The sequence below is a fragment of the Schistocerca serialis genome, chromosome 2, assembly GCF_023864345.2.
Source record: "Schistocerca serialis cubense isolate TAMUIC-IGC-003099 chromosome 2, iqSchSeri2.2, whole genome shotgun sequence".
Classification (NCBI taxonomy): domain Eukaryota; kingdom Metazoa; phylum Arthropoda; class Insecta; order Orthoptera; family Acrididae; genus Schistocerca; species Schistocerca serialis.
This window is the reverse complement of record NC_064639.1, coordinates 1,098,005,869-1,098,024,412: the sequence shown is the minus strand read 5'-3', so window position 1 is coordinate 1,098,024,412 and position 18,544 is coordinate 1,098,005,869.

Genomic DNA, 18,544 nt, shown 5'->3' with positions numbered 1-18,544 from the left:
CAAGTTCCTGAATATTTATTAAATAGAAGTATGACTTCCATATCACATTATAAGAATATTAGCACACCAACGGAGGCAAGAAAGTTATAAACATAAACTAGAATGAATGCACTTAGCAAATAATTCTCCTTTTGAGAGAAATCACATAGAATAATCTTATGTTTTATTGTTTGCAATAAATTTCTAAATACTAAACAGCTTTTTCTAATAGAATAGAGCATAATATAAGAACTTCCAGTGAATATGGCCAAAGTTATACTCTCAGTTAATCAAAAGAAATTCTTTGAAATCGATGGAAAGACAGAATGGCCTAAAAACTGCGTACATAACTAAATTTACTTGAATGTTAAGTTGTCTGAAACGTGTATGTTAATCTCTGAACTTTCAGAAGTAAATTCATAGCAAATTGAAGCCTCTGACAGCAATTTACACAAAAATCTTACGATTGCATATATCTGAGTATCAGAAGATGCCACGGAAACAATCGTGGGAGGCGTCCACCAGATGAAAGCAGCCACAAAATTGTAATTTTAACCAGTGATTACACAGCATATTAAGTCTCTAGTTTTAACGTCGTGAAAACATGCTTCCTGGATACAAATTTTTGCCAGTAGGACATCCGTAGCAGTTTTGTAAACCGCTCATGTAGTTTTAAACCAACTTTCAAAGCATGGTGGATTAATAAAGGGGCGTTTAAAGCAAGTTAAATCAAGATAAATTGCAACTAAAATTTTTGACTGTTCTTCTACAGCCTATCAATGTTAATGTACCACTCTTTATAGAAGAGATATGTACCATACAGATGTAATTGCGCAATATCTTATCCAACCCTTGACGAATAGAAGATGACTCATTTGAAAGCTAAGTTTCGAAGTATTTTCGCCACGGCATTTGTCTTAGAGATCGCTGCAACTTGTTCTCTTATGCGTTAGCTGAAAATCGCATATAAAATCAGAAAATAGTATTGCTGCGGAAGGCAGTTCAACAATTGTTGCCCCTGCTGAAGGCAGTTCAAGAAGTATTTAAAACACGTCACAAGTGAGGGTGGTGCCTTATTGAACGATGCTTGCATGAGCACATTTGCGGACGAGCATCGAGAAACGGAGTATTGAAAAATGGCGTTATGAGGAAACGGATCCGTGAGATAAGTGAACTGAAACTCAGTTATTACGTTTATTTCATTTATGTAACTTACATCGGACCAGGGTTTCGCACATGCAGTACATTTTTACATAGCAGTTACCTAAGAAAAAATTATTTTAATGTGACAAATAGTATTAAAATGATTCGAGTGTCTATAGTGACAACGTGAGAAAACAATTCTAACTATGAACTCACAACATTAATACTGGCAGTACATTTGCTGTTGCTGCCACTAATAACGATAATAATAACAACACTAATAACAATAATGGTAGTGGCAGACATGGTAAGAATTTATAAGTGTACACCGAGTTCTCGAGAATGGGGATTTAAAGAGATTAGTACAACATAAAAAAATAAAAAATCATAAGAAAAGGAACACATGTAAGTCAAATAAGGAAAAATTACCCAAACAGCTAAAGAACGTATTAATGTGAAGACAGGAGAAGAAAATTAAAGTAATACTGGGATATCGGGATGATGTGAGTGGAAAGAAGGATGTAGAAATTAACGAGTGCTTACAGGGACAATGCCAATCATTACTGTTTCTTTGTAGATATGTCATTAACTGTCTTCTGAAGCTGGAAGTGTTACTCGGTTCTGTAACATAATGCGGGAGATTATTCCAGACTCCAGTTACTCAGAGCAAGCAGCTAAAGACTGGAGTGGGAATAAAAGGCTTTTGCTCTGATGGGAACGAGTATTGCTGACGTATCGTTCAGACTAGGGCGTGAACGTCGACGAGAGATATGAGGGACAGTATTCACAGATAAGACAGTAGAGAAGACAAAGGGTATATACGAACGATCCTAACAGGCCGTTAAGATGTACAGAACTACACATTTGCAAATGACAGAAACGTAACGTGTAATTACACGAGTGCAGCACGAACAAGCAACCGTAGCTTCATAATACCCATTTTAGTATCTCAGAAATACTTCACAAATCGGCAGCAAGTAGAAAATTTTTACAGGACCAGGAGGAAAGAGGAGTGCTTTGCCCATCCTAGCGAACTCAACTTTGACGATGACCGACGCAACGTTCAAAGTACTCAGTGGAGACGTACTTTTTACCACCTAACCACAGATTACGCTACACTTAGCAGAAGGAAATCTTGGCTGTAGTGACTGTGAGTCGCACAGATGCTTAACAACTCACATACGAAAATATGACATGAAAATCTTTTATAGTGCGTGGCTTTCGATCTGTCCATTTTTATTTCTTTGGCAGCACTTTGTTTCACATTCTCCCAGTTTCCGTTTCTCAGGATTTTCGGTGTTCTAAATTTCTCCGCTACAATTTACAATGCTCCAGGCGTATAGTTACGGTTCTTTCACATGTCCATATCAATATCTAACACCAGCAGAGCTCTTTTATTGAACAAAGCTTTCTCAGTCTAGGTCAGTCAGCTTCTGACAACTTCTTGCTTCCTTTCTTCCTTCTTAGCCTGTTCTCCTGTGTATTATTGCTTTCTAAGTAGAAGAAGTCTTACACTTCCACTACTGTGTCGCCTACAGTTTTGATTATATCACAGATTTATTATGATGTACGGGACGACTTAATTTCCTCATAAAGGATTTAGTCAAATTTTTAATCCATTGCGTACCAACAGTACCAGAACAATACACAAAATTTACAATTTTTAGCAAAATTATCGTTTATTGTCACAGCAAGCAATGAACACAACAATAAATTTGGAAAAAATAAACAATCAGTTGTTTTAAAGAGGTGGTTTCACATTAGAACCACTGGGAAATACAGTATTCAACTATCCATCGTTTCATGTAATATGTCTGAAAGCAGTGACTCGTTTTTCCTAGACACAATCCCACGTCTCCAGAGATCCAGCAACTCAAAAATCGTGAAACAAATTATAGTGCTAAATATCTAACCAGAATCAGTCCTAAAATTTTACAAAGATATATAAAATTACAAAATTTATAAAACTACTTACTTCCCCAGTGGCTTCATGACGTAACAAGTCATAAAAACAAAAGCTCAAACTCAAATTTACTTTACAATAACTTTATATTACTTACTCTCATTGTCAATGATATCCTCACAAGGGAAACTCCACATCACGCGCCCCTCAGATTTAGTGGTAAGATGGCCCAATGGACAGCCAGTCAAAAAGTAGACAGAGATCAAGCAAGAAAACAGGAAGAAGGTGTACTGAAGTGTGAAACAAAGCAAAATAGAAACAGTGAACGGTGCAAGGTTAACAAGTGCAACACTGAACGATGCTGAAGAGCTATGGGGTCTTGGTTAAAAAAGTTGGTAGAGATTTGATCGTCATGTCAAGGGTCCTTGGTTCAAACCACTGTTATAAAAATCTTCTGCATAGATCAAATGCAACGAACAATACCGAACAAGAAAAGGATTGTCATTAGGCACTTGGCTGAGAAGTGGGTGACTTTTGTAACATATCCCATACTCAAGGGAGTAGGACAGGTCAATATCGAAGTGACGAAGAATGTTCCTTCATACTTAAACATTAGCGATTGTCGTGCAGTTATCATGTACGATGGACAAACGGGCACATTTTCAGAATGTGGACAGGAGGGTCATGGTGGCTCTGAAAGTTTGCGGCGGCGGGTCATCCAGGTTCCATCAGGAGCAGCGGTACAATACGTTCTTCATCGATTCTACTAATTACTATTGCTGAAGTGACGGCACCTACGACGTCTGGCGCACAACTGACGACGTCGTCGACGTCTGGCGCACAGTTGGCGGCACGAGCGACGTCGGGCGGTGGGTACCGAGGCAGGTTACCACCGCAGGCAGGCGGACACGTTATTGACGAGGCACATACCGTCTGCTCTCTGCAGACGGAGTCACCAGATAAACCCTAACAGCAACTGTCACCGCACAACGAGCGAATGGGTGTTGAGCCACGAGATGTGCCAACCCAAGCTTTCCTCTCGGAAGGCGCAGAGGAGTCGGATTTACGTTCACTTTCTGACATAGAGACGCACTTCCGGAAGAAGCGTTCGCCCCACAAGCAGAAGAAACGTCGACGGACGCCCTCTGACGACTGTCTCTTGCGGACAGACACACACGATCGCCGGCCGCTGTGACCGAGCGGTTCTAAGCGCTTCAGTCCGGAACCGTGCTGCTGCTACGGTCGCAGGTTCGAATCCTGCCTCGGGCATGGATGTTTGTGATGTCCTTAGGTTAGTTAGGTTTCACTAGTTCTAAGTTCTAGGAGACTAATGACCTCAGCAGTTGAGTCCCATAGTGCTCAGAGCCATTTGATGTCCTTAGGTTAGTTAGTTTTAAGTAGTTCTAAGTGTAGGGGACTGATGACCTCAGATGTTAAGTCCCATAGTGCTCAGAGCCATTTGAACCACACATGATCGTATTGATTTCGACAGTGTCGACTGACACTGTTCCCTCTTTAGGAACTGAGACGATGGACTTTTATTTTCCTGGACACCCGTTCGGAGATGGAGGGGTTGATGGAACATCGTCGCACCCGCGAGGAATCACAAGTGCCTCTTTGGTGGGCGATGAACCACACCGACAGCCTCGCTCCAGTAACTCGTGGGCGGACGACATGGAAGACGACTCTGTGGCGGGCACATCACTTACAGAAGAGAGGGAGTTATACAGAGCTCACAATCTCCTGCGAACAGCGTGATAATAGAAACTACAGGGTGGCATGGGGGTGACCAAACTCGTCGCCACTGCGTACACCGATGACTGCCGCTGCCTTCGAGGGCGAACGATAGTCACATCGATTCGCGACGATTAACATCAATATCTTCCGGTCGCGCCAGAAGCTGTCAGTTTTACGCGACAATGGCGAGGCCTTGTTGCAGGAGGTATACGTTTATGGCTTCCAGGACATCTCCGGATAAAGGACATGCACATCACACGCGTCGAATACAGGCAGTGACGTCGCGTTACTTCTCAAAGAACGGTTAATAGCCAGCAACATACGTTACCTTCCGAATGCCAGGGGCATGGCGCTTACGGTCCAACGAACATATCTCGTCAGTGTTTACGCAACGTCCGGTACCAGCAAAAAGCGTGAACGTTTGCTACTCGTTACTGAGGAGTTAACTCAATTACGTCAAGGCAGGATAGATGATATGGTGATATGGGGTGATTTTAATTGTACACTGTCTACCAAGGACCAAATTCCTCATCATTCACCATGCCCAGCACTCGCTGCTGCATTCGCGGGCTCGGTTTGGTAGGCACCTGGAACATCATCTATGCTGACAGACAGGGTCTCACGCACTTTACGGAACATTCGTATATCACCATTGATAGGATATACACATCCCGCTCTCTCAGGGACGCGGTCTTGGCAACCAAGTTGTTGCCAGCACCATTTACTGACCATACTGCTTACATCTGTACCATTACGCTTCGACGCCAACAAGCGTGGCGAAGCCGCAGCCAGCGGAATTTTAACATCGCTCACATGGCCTCATACGAGTAGGAATGTCACGTGGCAGTGGGGGACACGTGGAGATTGAGGAGCGTGTACATCCGCTTTACAGAGGTGGCTATACTGTGCCAAGCCAAGCCTTCGACGAACCTTGAAGTAGGGAAGGCATTTTATTGTGTGAACCACAACATCCCTTTAAATAAATTAAAATTCTGTGGTGTCACGGGCAGTGCTGCAAAATGGTTCAAGTCATACTTCGCTAACAGGAAACAAAGGGTGTCAGTGCAAGGGACTAGTGAATTAAATCATCAGTCATCATCAGAATGGGAAGAAATTACATGTGGTGTCCCACAAGGATCCATCTTAGGGCCATTGATTTTTCTTGTGTTCATTAATGATCTCTCATCAGTTACACTGCCAGAGGCAGACCTCGTTTTGCTTGCAGATGACACAAGTATTACAATAAATAGTATGTCGAGTGCAGTTCTAGAAAGATCTGCTAATGATATTTTCATGGATATTAATACATGGTTTAAAGCCAACTCACTGACTTTAAACTTCGAAAAGACTCACTATATGCAATTCAGAACTTGCAAGAGGTTTCCACCCAGCATATGCATAAAGTATGAAGAAGAGCAAAAGAAGAGGTTGACAGTCTTAAATTCCTGGGATTACAACTTGATAATAAATTTAGTTGGGAGGAGCACACCACAGAACTGCAGAAACGCCTTAACAAATCTGTATTTGCAATTCGAGTGTTAGCTGACACAGGCGACATAAAAATGAAAAAGCTTGCATACTTTGCCTACTTTCATTCCATAATGTCATATGGTACAACATTTCGGCGTAACTCTTCAAGTCAAACAAAAGTTTTCAGAGTCCAAAAGCGCGTAATACGGATTATTTGTGGAGTAAATTCACGGACGTCCCGTAGAAACCTCTTCAAATAACTGGGTATACTAACTACTGACTCTCAGTATATTTACTCCTTAATGAAATTTGTCCTAAATAATATATCTCTTTTTCCAACAAACAGCTCAGTTCATACATACAATACCAGGAACAAAAATGATCTCCACAAGGACTTAAAAGCACTTACTTTAGTTCAAAAAGGGGTCCACGACTTACGAACACTCCTCTTCAATAATTTGCCAGTAAATATAAAAAATTTTGTTACAAATAAAGATCTGTTTAAAAGGAGCCTGAAAGACTTACTAGTGGCCAACTCCTTAACTCCATTGACGAATGTTTTGATAGAAACAAATGATGTATTGTACATATTCATAGTATTAGTATTGCTATTTCAGCTTAAAAGAAATAAAAAATATTGACATGTCCCACATCCACGAGGATCTCCTCAGCACGGATCTACGGAACGAAAAAGTAATCTAATCTAATCTAAGCTGCAGCATGGGAGCGTAGCACTATGGAGTTCTACTACGCCAATCTGAGGGAGTGTTCCGTTATGCCCTTATTACCGGACCGTCAACCGAGCAAAAACGAAGATTTTGACGTTGACGCGTCAGCACCTGGAAAGGACCATCATTCGTTCACGTCAAACGGTCGGAATCGCCAACGAACGGTCCTCCATCGTGTACCATACAGCCATGGAACGAAAGCGCAGACACAGGATATTGATCCATGTGGTGACGGCAGAAGATGGCGTCCGTCACGTCACGCAGAGAGACATAAGCAATGCATACTTTACCCATTATTCTCACCTGTAGGCGGAGAAGAGATTTGATCAAGAGATCGTTATTAATGTCGCTGGTTTGACGCGCGCAACGGTTACTCCGGAACTCCATCGGAAACTGCCACAACCGGTGACGGAAGAAGAGGTGTTGCATACTGTAGGAAAAGGGCACCCAATAAGTCATCAGGACCGGACTGGTTACCCTTGGAGTTTTATTGGACGTTTCAGAGACTATTGGTGCCCTATTGGACTACTACATGTCAAGAGCTCATGACACCAGAGGTGCAACTTCCGACTGCATTTGAAAAGTATCATCATCCTAATCTGCAAACATCGCGAATGATCACGCATTACGCACTACCGACCATTAACTTAGTTGAACTGTGATATGAAAATCTTCACACGTCTACTGGCAGCTAGAATTCGGGGTACGACATATCGTGTCCTATCAGTGGATCAGGCATCGATGGGTGGGACGCATAGAATCCGCACCCCCATGTGCTACTACAGGGACCTGATTGCTCTAGCTAACGTGGAGTGCTGGCTGCGTTACGCTTCAGTCAAGCATTTGATCGCGTCAGTCATACGTACTTAACTGCTGTTCTTCGGAATATGCATTACCCGGACGCTTTCGCCAAAGTGGTACACTGACTCCTACGTGGCACAACATCGAATGTCCTTGTCAACAGTAGACTGTCGAAAACCTTGCAAATTTGCCGCTCTATTAGACAGTATAAGAACCTTTGTTGTGCGGTCTGCGACACCGCCTCACGGGTTTGTCTCTTGGTGGCTTCGTTTTGAGGGGCACAGCGTATACGGATGATCTGAGGTTAACTCTTCGTGACAAACGTGATGTCCGCAGAGCCTTGGATTGATTAGCCACTTATGGTGAAGCTCCGAGGAGTCGTATAAATTTACATAAATCGAAAGCTTTGAATATTGGCACTGAGATGACACCTGTAAGCGTCCCCCGCTCAGACTGTACGATAAAATCCGCTGGCTTGGTATCGACTTCACGGTCGACATATCTCGCTTGACGACCATTAATTATCGGAACCTCTTGCAATACATCCTTGCTGGATGTGGATTATCGTCTTCATGCATTGGACCCTCATCAACATACGGAATTTATTAATGTCTATCAGGCATCACGAATACCGCATGTAGCGCAAACACTGCTGATGCCTAAACACGTAATTCGGAGCATTATGGCGGCATTCGGTTCCTTTGTTTGCCCTGGAATGATATTTAAGGTTCGATACTACTCCCTCACTCTTCCTAAAGAACGAGGCGGGCTCGGCCTTGTCAACGTTCATGATTGAGCTGTGTCTCTACACGTTCGTACGCACCTCAAGCTTTGGCGACGATGCCTCACTGATGGAGCGTCTGGCACCATATTCCCTTGACCCTCCGGTGGCTCTTACTGAGATACAGGTGCCCTTCTACTTTTGGAGGTTTTGTCCAGAGTATAGCTACCTACGTGACATTCTCCCCCTCTCTAGCTTACCAACAGCCAGTGACATCTATCGCAAACCACTTCGCCGCCGGTCGCCTAATATCGAACTGAGATGTCCTACCGTGAACTGGAACGTAGTATGGCGCACTGTCAACGCGGTAACGCTAGATTCAGACGTACGTTCGACCAGTTACTTGATGGTGAACAGAAAATAAATTACTCGAAAGAGACTCCATTGGATCCCTCTTGCAGATTCGCCTTTATGTGTGAATTGCAACGTCCAGGATACAGACAAACACCGGCTACATTGTGGGCCGGAAGAAGAAATCTGGTATTTTGTGCGTCAAATTTTGGCTCTCTTTTTACGGATGTCGCCCGTTAAAGTCGATTCCCGCACTCTCCACTACCCGGACGCTGTTTATTACCCGAGGACGAAACACAACACTGTCACGTGGATCAGAGGTAAATCGATTCATTATTTATTTGGAGGTGGTGTCATAGAACTCATGCATTTTTGGAAATGTTTAAACGATCGTCGTTATGCTATTGTGAAGAAACCTAGGTACAGTTAATATTTTTAGAACTTCTTGCGGAGCTTCTTTCACGATTCGCCCCATAGCAGGATTATTCATCGTACGAGATAAATTTGATACATTGACACAAGGAGATGAACAGGTAACGGTACCTACACGACATTACAAGAAGACAAGCTATGAAAATGTGGCGGCGGAGTCCGTGGAGTATTGACGCCGCAGAGCGTGTTACAGAAATGTAGCTTTGTATTTATTTTTATTTTTTCTCTGAGACAAGTCATGGAAAAGGCGGATTTATTTTTTGCCATTAAATAAACGAATATTCTCCTGTGGTCTTTCATCCTTTCCACATGTTCCTGCTTGGCGATAGAGACATCTTAGCCAGGCCTCGAACAATGACCCCTGCCCAATTTGCCTCCGAGACCATTCCTTCTGTTCCTTTACCCTATTAAAAAAAAAAAAAAAAAAAAAAGTGGTAACGGTGTTGGACTGCCACGCGGACGACTCAGTTTCAAATCTCGTTCGAGTTATTTGTTTTATTTTATTTTTTTCGCAAAATTGTGAATTATCCATCCGGTCAATGAAATGTTTGTTCTCCTTCAGTAGTCTTGGCAGCTGTCATACTATACATTGGTTGTAGAATATGAGTCATATGGTAAGAATACATTACCGTAGCAAGTAAATGTGATGATTAGTGAGCCAGCCGGTGTGGCCAAGCGGTTCTAGGCGCTTCGGTCTGGAACCGCGCGACGGCTACGGTCGCAGGTTCGAATCCTGCCTCGGGCGTGGATGTGTGTGATGTCCTTAGGTTAGTTAGGTTTTAGTAGTTCTAAGTTCAATGGGACTGATTACCTCAGATGTTAAGTCCCATAGTTCTCAGAGCCATTTTGATGATTAGTGAGAGCAGACGAAATACCACATAGACGTCCCACAGAAATGAAAACAACAAATAAACCGGTTTGAACTACGTTACAGCAAAGGAATTTAGGAGTCAAAACTTCCTAAACGTAACGCAATTTTAAAAACTTTAAAAACATATGTTTTAACAGAGCACAGGGAAGCCTACGTGATTTTCAAATGCGTTCGTTTGTTGGTGCTTATGTGACGAACTTCCTTGGAAGCGATCACATTCACAAACACAGGAACATGTAAATCGGTCACGGAGGCATATCTCACTCACTCACCAAACGTACAAATTAGTTTAGTTTAGTTTAGTTACTTCATGTTTCTGAGATCATTTTCACGATTATTTTATCGATATGATGTGGAACAAGTCAGATTACAAGATACACATGCACACATGAATTATGCTAATATTACTGAAATTTTTAGTTCTACACATGCAGCTACATTTAGAGGTAAGAGTTTTTTCTTACCAGTTCTGAAACGGAAACTCGTCCATGCAATAGAAGGAGAAATAAAGCTAAATGGTGGTCTTGTGAATGATAATTCGCAAGTTACAAGTATATTTAACAATCACTTTTTGAATGTAGCAGCAAAAATAGGGTTAAAGGATTCAGTAGAAGAAGCAAAAAATTGTTAAAAATGTCATTCCCCTGCACTTTAGGCCTTTACAAATAGCATCAATACCCCCCACTGAAATTAGGGAAATTATAAATATACTGAAAAACAAGAGCTCTTGTGGTGTTGATGGAGTCTCTAAGAGAATTTTGAAGTGTTCTTCTAACTTAATAAGTGGAGTCCTTAGTGATATATGCAATGCTTCGCTGGCACAGGAAATTTTTCCAGAGATTTAAATACGCAATTGTCAAACCTCTTCAAAAGAAAGGGGACAAGAGTGACTTAAATAATTATAGACCAATCTCATTGCTGACTCCATTTTCTAAAACATTCGAAAAAGTTATGTATTCGAGAGTAGTCTCACATTTATGTGAAAATAATTTACTCAGCATGTCACATTTCGGATTCCGGAAGGGTTACTCGACTGAGAATGCTATCTACACATCTACCCATCAAATATTACAAGCCCTAAATAACAAATTATCGCCAGGTTCGTCGATAACAGATTCCTATCAAATGACAAATGCGCTGTCACTAGTGCCGTATATGAAACACCAGACGTGCTTTCCGTTGAGGATTCGGTTGGCTTGTCGCCTTGATCAAACGTTTGCGGTTCCCATTCGAGACCCACTTCGTTTCTGCTCCGAATAGAGTAGTTTTACAGAATCAACTTTCATTATAGATCCCTTCCTTACACCTCGCTGTTGCAAACTGACGATGCACCACGACGCAGACACATATTTGAATACAGTGAATAAAAAAAAATGGAGAGGGGAGCTTTGTACACCGCTCGTTCATTATTGTTTGATGTATTTGATCGTAGCGGACGTCATATGACATCCGCTGAAGTTCTTTGTTGACCCCTTAACTCCGTTTTTTTTATTACAGAGACCACCCAGCGCTCTGAGCGAAGGCGCTGAGTTACTGTGCCAGCAACGCGTTGCATGTGCTGTGCTTGGACCGTTCTGTGTTTCCATTTTGCTCTTTTTTTTCACAGTTCAGTACACCTTCTTCCTGTTTTCATGCTTGATATGTGTTCAATTTCTGACGGGCTGTCTATTTATTCCTTAAAGGAAGAACTCCGACTCTCTTACTACCTCAGACTCCAGACAGCTGCACCGTTGCAACTATGAAAATAGATTTAGTGGAGGGCAATTGATTCAGATCATTACGTAGATGAAAGATGTAGTCTGTAGAGCACTACATAGAGTCTAAAAAATCTCGTTATTAAATACTATTTATGGTCGGTTGTAGGCTCTAAAAGAACTCACAAAGACTTCTTTTTGGCTTGAGTCATAACTTTACATTGCTTCAAAATTATACATCCCTAAGAATTTCTATAACTTAAAATATATTACAATATCTGCACTAATGGCTTAGAATGGAAGGTAGCTGGACAAAACAGATTTTACATATTAAGTTAAATCTTTAATTTCAGAATAACTTAATTTTTGAGATCTTTCTGAATGGAAAGAGAAAATGTTTTCTGTATATGAAATGTACATTACTGTTGCCTAGAAGCAATAAACACCGATATCTTCAACGATTTATGCGTGATTAAGAAGAAACTTCGCAAAACATGCTTCTTGAGTGCGGCCTGAACACTGACAACATTATATTTACTGTATAAGATTTGTTTAGCGGTTCTAGCATGAGTACACAACTGGATGTGACGTCACCGCTAATCCCTCGGCATAGACGTTGCGTAGATTTAATGGGTTTTGCGTCCTTTATTAATACTTAACTTAACTAACGCATGTTATGCTGTCTGGTAAAACACATTTGATACTGTTCATTAATCTTGCCTATAAAGAAATTATTAAAGGCTACCTTACAAAATTTAGCTGTCGGCCTCCTGTGCTGCAAAAATGTTGCTGGAAACGGAAACTGTATCTCATACTTTCCGCATCATTGAACTACGGATGTCCCAAACATTACGCACGGGTGTTAAGTATTGCACAATTACGATGATATGTGTAGAGGATTTTTTATGAATGATTCTACTGAAACGAATGTAGATGTGAATGATTCATCGATTACTTTATTCCCAGACGTTAACCTGCATTGTTCTGATCTGAAATAATATGTATATTGCTTTGATAACAGCTCTGTCCATATTATGCGCATTAATAATTGTGGTAATACGTATTAGCAGGTCTGTGTAAATTCATTAGGTTTTGCATGGACCATCGTGACTGTGGTGCACAGCTTAATTCAGCAAATGAATGATGCTGAGAATGCCGTGTGTTGAACGTAGTCTCTGTTGTGGGTTTGTATCGTGTTTGATGGGATAATCACTATTAAAACAGAATCCGATAACGTCGATTCTAACATTTTAGCGCATCAGACCGCATGTGAGTGATTAGGTTAGGCCTAAAATTAACAACTGACTTAATTGCGATACGTAGTTTACGATAAGCTGTTGGTCGAATGAATTGCGGTGCTGTACGAGTTTTAAGAAATCCAAGTTTCAGCTTTAATGTTCTTGAGTGAAAAATTGTGTCTCCCCTTAACAGGTAACGTTTACCATGCTGCTAAATTTTAGCGCTGAAGCTAGCCTATACACGGAAAATCGCAAACAACGCTACTAGCGAACCAAATCGACATGATCTCATTTCTTGGTGACAGGAATGACTTCTATCGACGAAAGGGAAAATAAGGCATTTGATATATTTAACTTGCAGTGTTATTTTTGCGGCTAGATTGCTAATGAAGCCGTTTGAAGGCCTAAATGCAAACTCAAAGAACATGCTGCTCTTCCTTAGTCATCCACAGCATACAATCACAATATATGTTTTTCAAGGATCATAGGAAGTTTGGCGTTTATGATCTCGCCATCATCTAAGTAGGTACAGAGACAGCATTAACAGCCGGCCGGGGTGGCCGAGCGGTTCTAGGCGCTACAGTCTGGAACCGCGCGACCGCTACGGTAGCAGGTTCGAATCCTGCCTCGGGCATGGATGTGTGTTATGTCCTTAGGTTCGTTAGGTTTAAGTAGTTCTAAGTTCTAGGGGACTGATGACCTGAAAAGTTAAGTCCCATAGTGCTCAGAGCCATTTTGATAGCATTAACACATATAGACAAGTATGAGATGGGAAATATACTCTGGAATTTCTGAAGATCATGCCGCTTGAAATTCGGGGAAACCTCAGATAAACTAAACTCTGATGACCAGACAATGGCCGGCCGCGGTGGTCTCGTGGTTAAGGCGCTCAGTCCGGAACCGAGCGACTGCTACGGTCGCAGGTTCGAATCCTGCCTCGGGCATGGATGTGTGTGATGTCCTTAGGTTAGTTAGGTTTAAGTAGTTCTAAGTTCTAGGGGACTGATGACCACAGAAGTTAAGGCCCATAGTGCTCAGAGCCATCATCACCAGACAATGTTTGAAAACCATCCTTTCAGAATACAGATCTAATTTTGATTTGGTGTCTCCCCGCCTCACACGCCTCACCCTCACACCACATACTAAACGACGCCATTTTGTATAGTTAAGACTACTCCTCTCTAGTATTTGCCTACAAGTTTTTCTTTTTCTTTTTTCTTTTTTTTTTTTTTTTTTTACAAATTACGTGATTTTTCAGGACTGGATTCTCTAGATAAATGTATCGAAATCAGATGTACCATACCGGGCATATATCCAGTGAATCCACCAGAAAACTACCATCGATGTGAAATGCACCATTACTCGAACGATCTCTGACTGGAAAGATGCTTTTATAGTGATCAAGTGATCAGCGCTATTGCAAATTAGATTCAAAGTATAAAAACCAACTCAACATGTGCAGAAGTGTCAAGTGACCGACTGACCGGCCAAAACCGTATTTGGCACTTCCGCGCCTCCTATTTCAGAGTTCACTCTGCAACAAAAACGAACTGATCGTTGTGACTTCCTGCGCAAGAAACGAATTCCAGAAACGGAACTAACTGTCTCACCCAATTTAGTTTCCGTCTTTTGTTTCTATAATGCATTACCTATAAGTGGCCGAATTTGACAAAACTAAATATGTGTGAAAAGAAACTTTTTACACAGTCAAACGTTCTTAGCTTATGCTCTTTCTAATCTTATTGAACAACAAAATGGAAGAAAAGCTGTGTTTCATCTTACAAGGGGAGGCCGCCAATTGTGAAATTCAGATTCGATTCATACTGCGCATAATAAAAGCTCATGGCCAGAGGTGTAATGTGGCAAAGCACCAAGATGCACATCCTTCAAGTGTAACGAGCGAGTAACGGAGTTTATATTTCATACCTGCCACAGCGAATTTGTGTTCGTGGGGTCTCTATTCTAATTCGAACGTTTGTCTTACGCTATACGTATTCCTTTCGGAATGTCGTTTCTACGTCTTCCGTTAACTATACGTAGTTAACATTATGAAGACAATTAATAACATTTGTGAAATACAACTTTGATTGCGGAAAATATAATGATGTTCGAAGTCGCCAGTTTTTCCACGACAAACGACTTTCAACAACTTATTATATGCATAATTGTTGCAACTGATTGCCGGGAATATTATATACGTATATATATATATATATATATATATATATATATATATATACGTATATATATATATATATATATATATATATATATATATATATATATATATATATATACGTATATAATATTCCCGGCAATCAGTTGCAACAATATATATATATATATATATATATATATATATATATATATATATATATATATATATATATTTGAATTACAAAAAACAAATACTAAAAAAAAAGTTGCATGGTGCGAGATTCGATCCGGCGACCTTCGGATTACAAACCCAAGCGCTTACCGCTGCGCCAGTACGCTGTGCAGAGTTATTAATCGTAGAGAGTATTTCACCACAACGGTTTCTTTTAACTGTCGATTTTCTCGACAACGGTTGAGAAGTGCATCCTGCTGCTTTGCCACATTACACGTCTGGCCATGAGCTTTTATTATGCGCAGTATGAATCGAATCTGAATTTCACAATTGGCGGCCTCCCCTTGTTAGAGAATGGAGAGCACTAAAGAGAGTCGGAACTGCTCTTACGGAGGCTTTTGAAAATCAAATAAATACACATAAAATACTTAAGGTGCGCATAGAGACCTGTACCTTGACTACTAAAGCAAACAGATAACGTGGTCTGAGTAATACATGTGTATTTTAAAGTTCATAAGGACCAAATTGTCTTTTACGAACTATGATTTTTCTGAAATAATGTGAACAGCTGTTTCGAAGTTTTCATTGGCTCATGCGACGCACTAAACCTTTCCTTATACTATATCTGTGTGTTAATCAACTGGGAGACCGATTTTTAAAGATTGTTGGTTTCTTATGTATCCAGGAAGTGGCTATGCATCTATCGTATGACACTGTTATTATTCTCAGTTTTCTATAACATTATTAAACTGCAGGCAGGATTATGGTTAGCAAAACGAATAAATGTCCTTAATAGAAGTGAGGATCTGTTCTGTAATTAAATATTTTATTGAACTCTTGCTTAATACTGTGAGTGTAACTACAGAATGATTTGAGAGCTCAATCAACTACGCATTAAGTCCGGCTCAACACATTGTACTTCAGTGTTCAAGAAGTCGGTTGTGGATAACGTCTCTAATTACACGAATCTATGCTGAAATCCCACAAATCTCTAAACACGACACTGCATTTCAGAGTTAAAGTTTACGAATGCGAATGTCGAAAAATTTTCTAAGTTCTTGAACCCGCGCAGAAATTCTTGAAGTCCCTAGATTTGTGCCACAAAAAATTTTAAAAACTTGAATTGCGACTGACACACTGCTCATTAACGTACGTATTCAGTCGCCTCTCTCCAATAGTGAAGTGACCCAGGTCAACAACTCCGTCCGGTCATCCAAATTTAGGTTTGCCACGACATCCCTAAGTAGCTCCACACAAACGTCCAGATGGTCACTTTGAAAGGGGCACGGCCGATTTCCTTTGACGCCCCTTCGTAATAAAAGCTTGCACTCCGTCTCTGGTGATCTCGACTTCTACCGGCTGCTAAACACTAATCTTTCTTCATTCCTTTTTTCAAACCAACATGCCAACTTCCACTACCTCAGATGCCTGCGGCTGATGAGACAACCACTACTAAAGTGTTGATTTTCCTGAGAGAGAGGGGACTTTACACTGAGCTATCGTACTTCCCCATTTTGTGCGTTAGGGATGGCTGTGGGGGCAGAGCCTTCCCCTGCGGTGGGTACCCCCCATGTGACCGCAGGTTATTTCCTTCCCCCCCCCCCCCCCCCACTCATCTTGTTGTGCCTTTAGACCCTCTAGTACACCATGCTGCCTGGGTTATCTCAGTTTTCTTACCTTTTGTGTTGCAGCTATTACCACACCCTGTCTTAAACTGTCTGACTTGCTTATATAGTTAGAGCAGGCAAGTCCCCACTTTTTTCGCTTTTTATCTTTTCATGTGTTTCTGTAATGAACTGGAGGAAGACAGTAGTTTAATCCCTTTAAGTAAATAATCACCATCATCAACGTAAGTGTTGTGGGGTCAGTGTGTCGAACCCAGAACTCCAGATGACAGAACTGAAGCCAGGACCCACCGCACCGTATTTTGTCAGGAGGCCGAGCAAGTTCAAGAGCGTCAAGGGGCAGTGCAGAGTGATACAGCGGTATTCGGTAACATTCGTTTATTCAGATAATTTACAGCACTCGATGGGTGCCGGCCGGTGTGGACGTGCGGTTCTAGGCGCTTCAGTCTGGAACCGCGTGACCGCTACGGTCGCAGGTTCGAATCCTGCCTCGGGAATGAATGTGTGTGATGTCCTTAGGTTAGTTAGGTTTAAGTAGTTCTAAGTTCTAGGGGACTGATGACCACAGATGTTAAGTCCCATAGTGCTCAGAGCCATTTGAACCATTTGAACCACTCGATGGGTGAAGCTCAGTGTCGGCGTGACAACCACACCCTGTCCCGCGAGTTGCCGGTTCAGCATACTCCTGGTATGCCGACGCTGCTGCTGCCCTCATCAAGACCCCTCAGCTGGAAGTCGGCCGCGCTCTCCCAATCGCCGCCCACCGATGCGTTGCGACTCGCGCCGCACTGCTGCCCACAATTCCGGAGACTGCTACTGGTTTGGTTGGCGGGAGAGGCAACACCGTATTACTAGAAGGAGGCCGAAAGGCACGCGTTTTAGCTCACGCAGGCTGGCGTGAGGTCTGGAACAGGACAAGGAAATTAGAATTTAGATAAACGGACGTAGCTGGTGGAATACTTAACTTTAATCCGTTAATGAAGAACGTCGGTCTTGACGGTACATGAATCAATATCAGTGGTAACTGATAATGGCGCCTTGCTAGGTCGTAGCAAATGACGTAGTTGAAGGCTATGTTAAACTATCGTCTCGGCAAATGAGAGTGTATTTTGTCAGTGAACCATCGTTAGCAAAGTCGGTTGTACAACTGGGGCGAGTGCTAGGAAGTCTCTCTAGACCTGCCGTGTGGCGGCGCTCGGTCTGCAATCACTGATAGTGGCGACACGCGGGTCCGACGTATACTAACGGACCGCGGCCGATTTAAAGGCTACCACCTAGCAAGTGTGGTGTCTGGCGGTGGCACCACAGCTACAGTCCCTTGTCTTCGATTCCCCCCACCCACTTTGGTCTGCTCTGCCTGACCATGGGACGAACGTGGGTCTACTGGTCACCTGTGGCCCTCGGGCCTCAGCTGCTTCCAAGACAGGACCGGAATCAAACCCACGCACTCCTAGAAGTTGTGCCGAAACTTGCCGCTAGTGATGCTTGCCGGATGGCAAGACTCCCCGCCATCTCTGGCGCT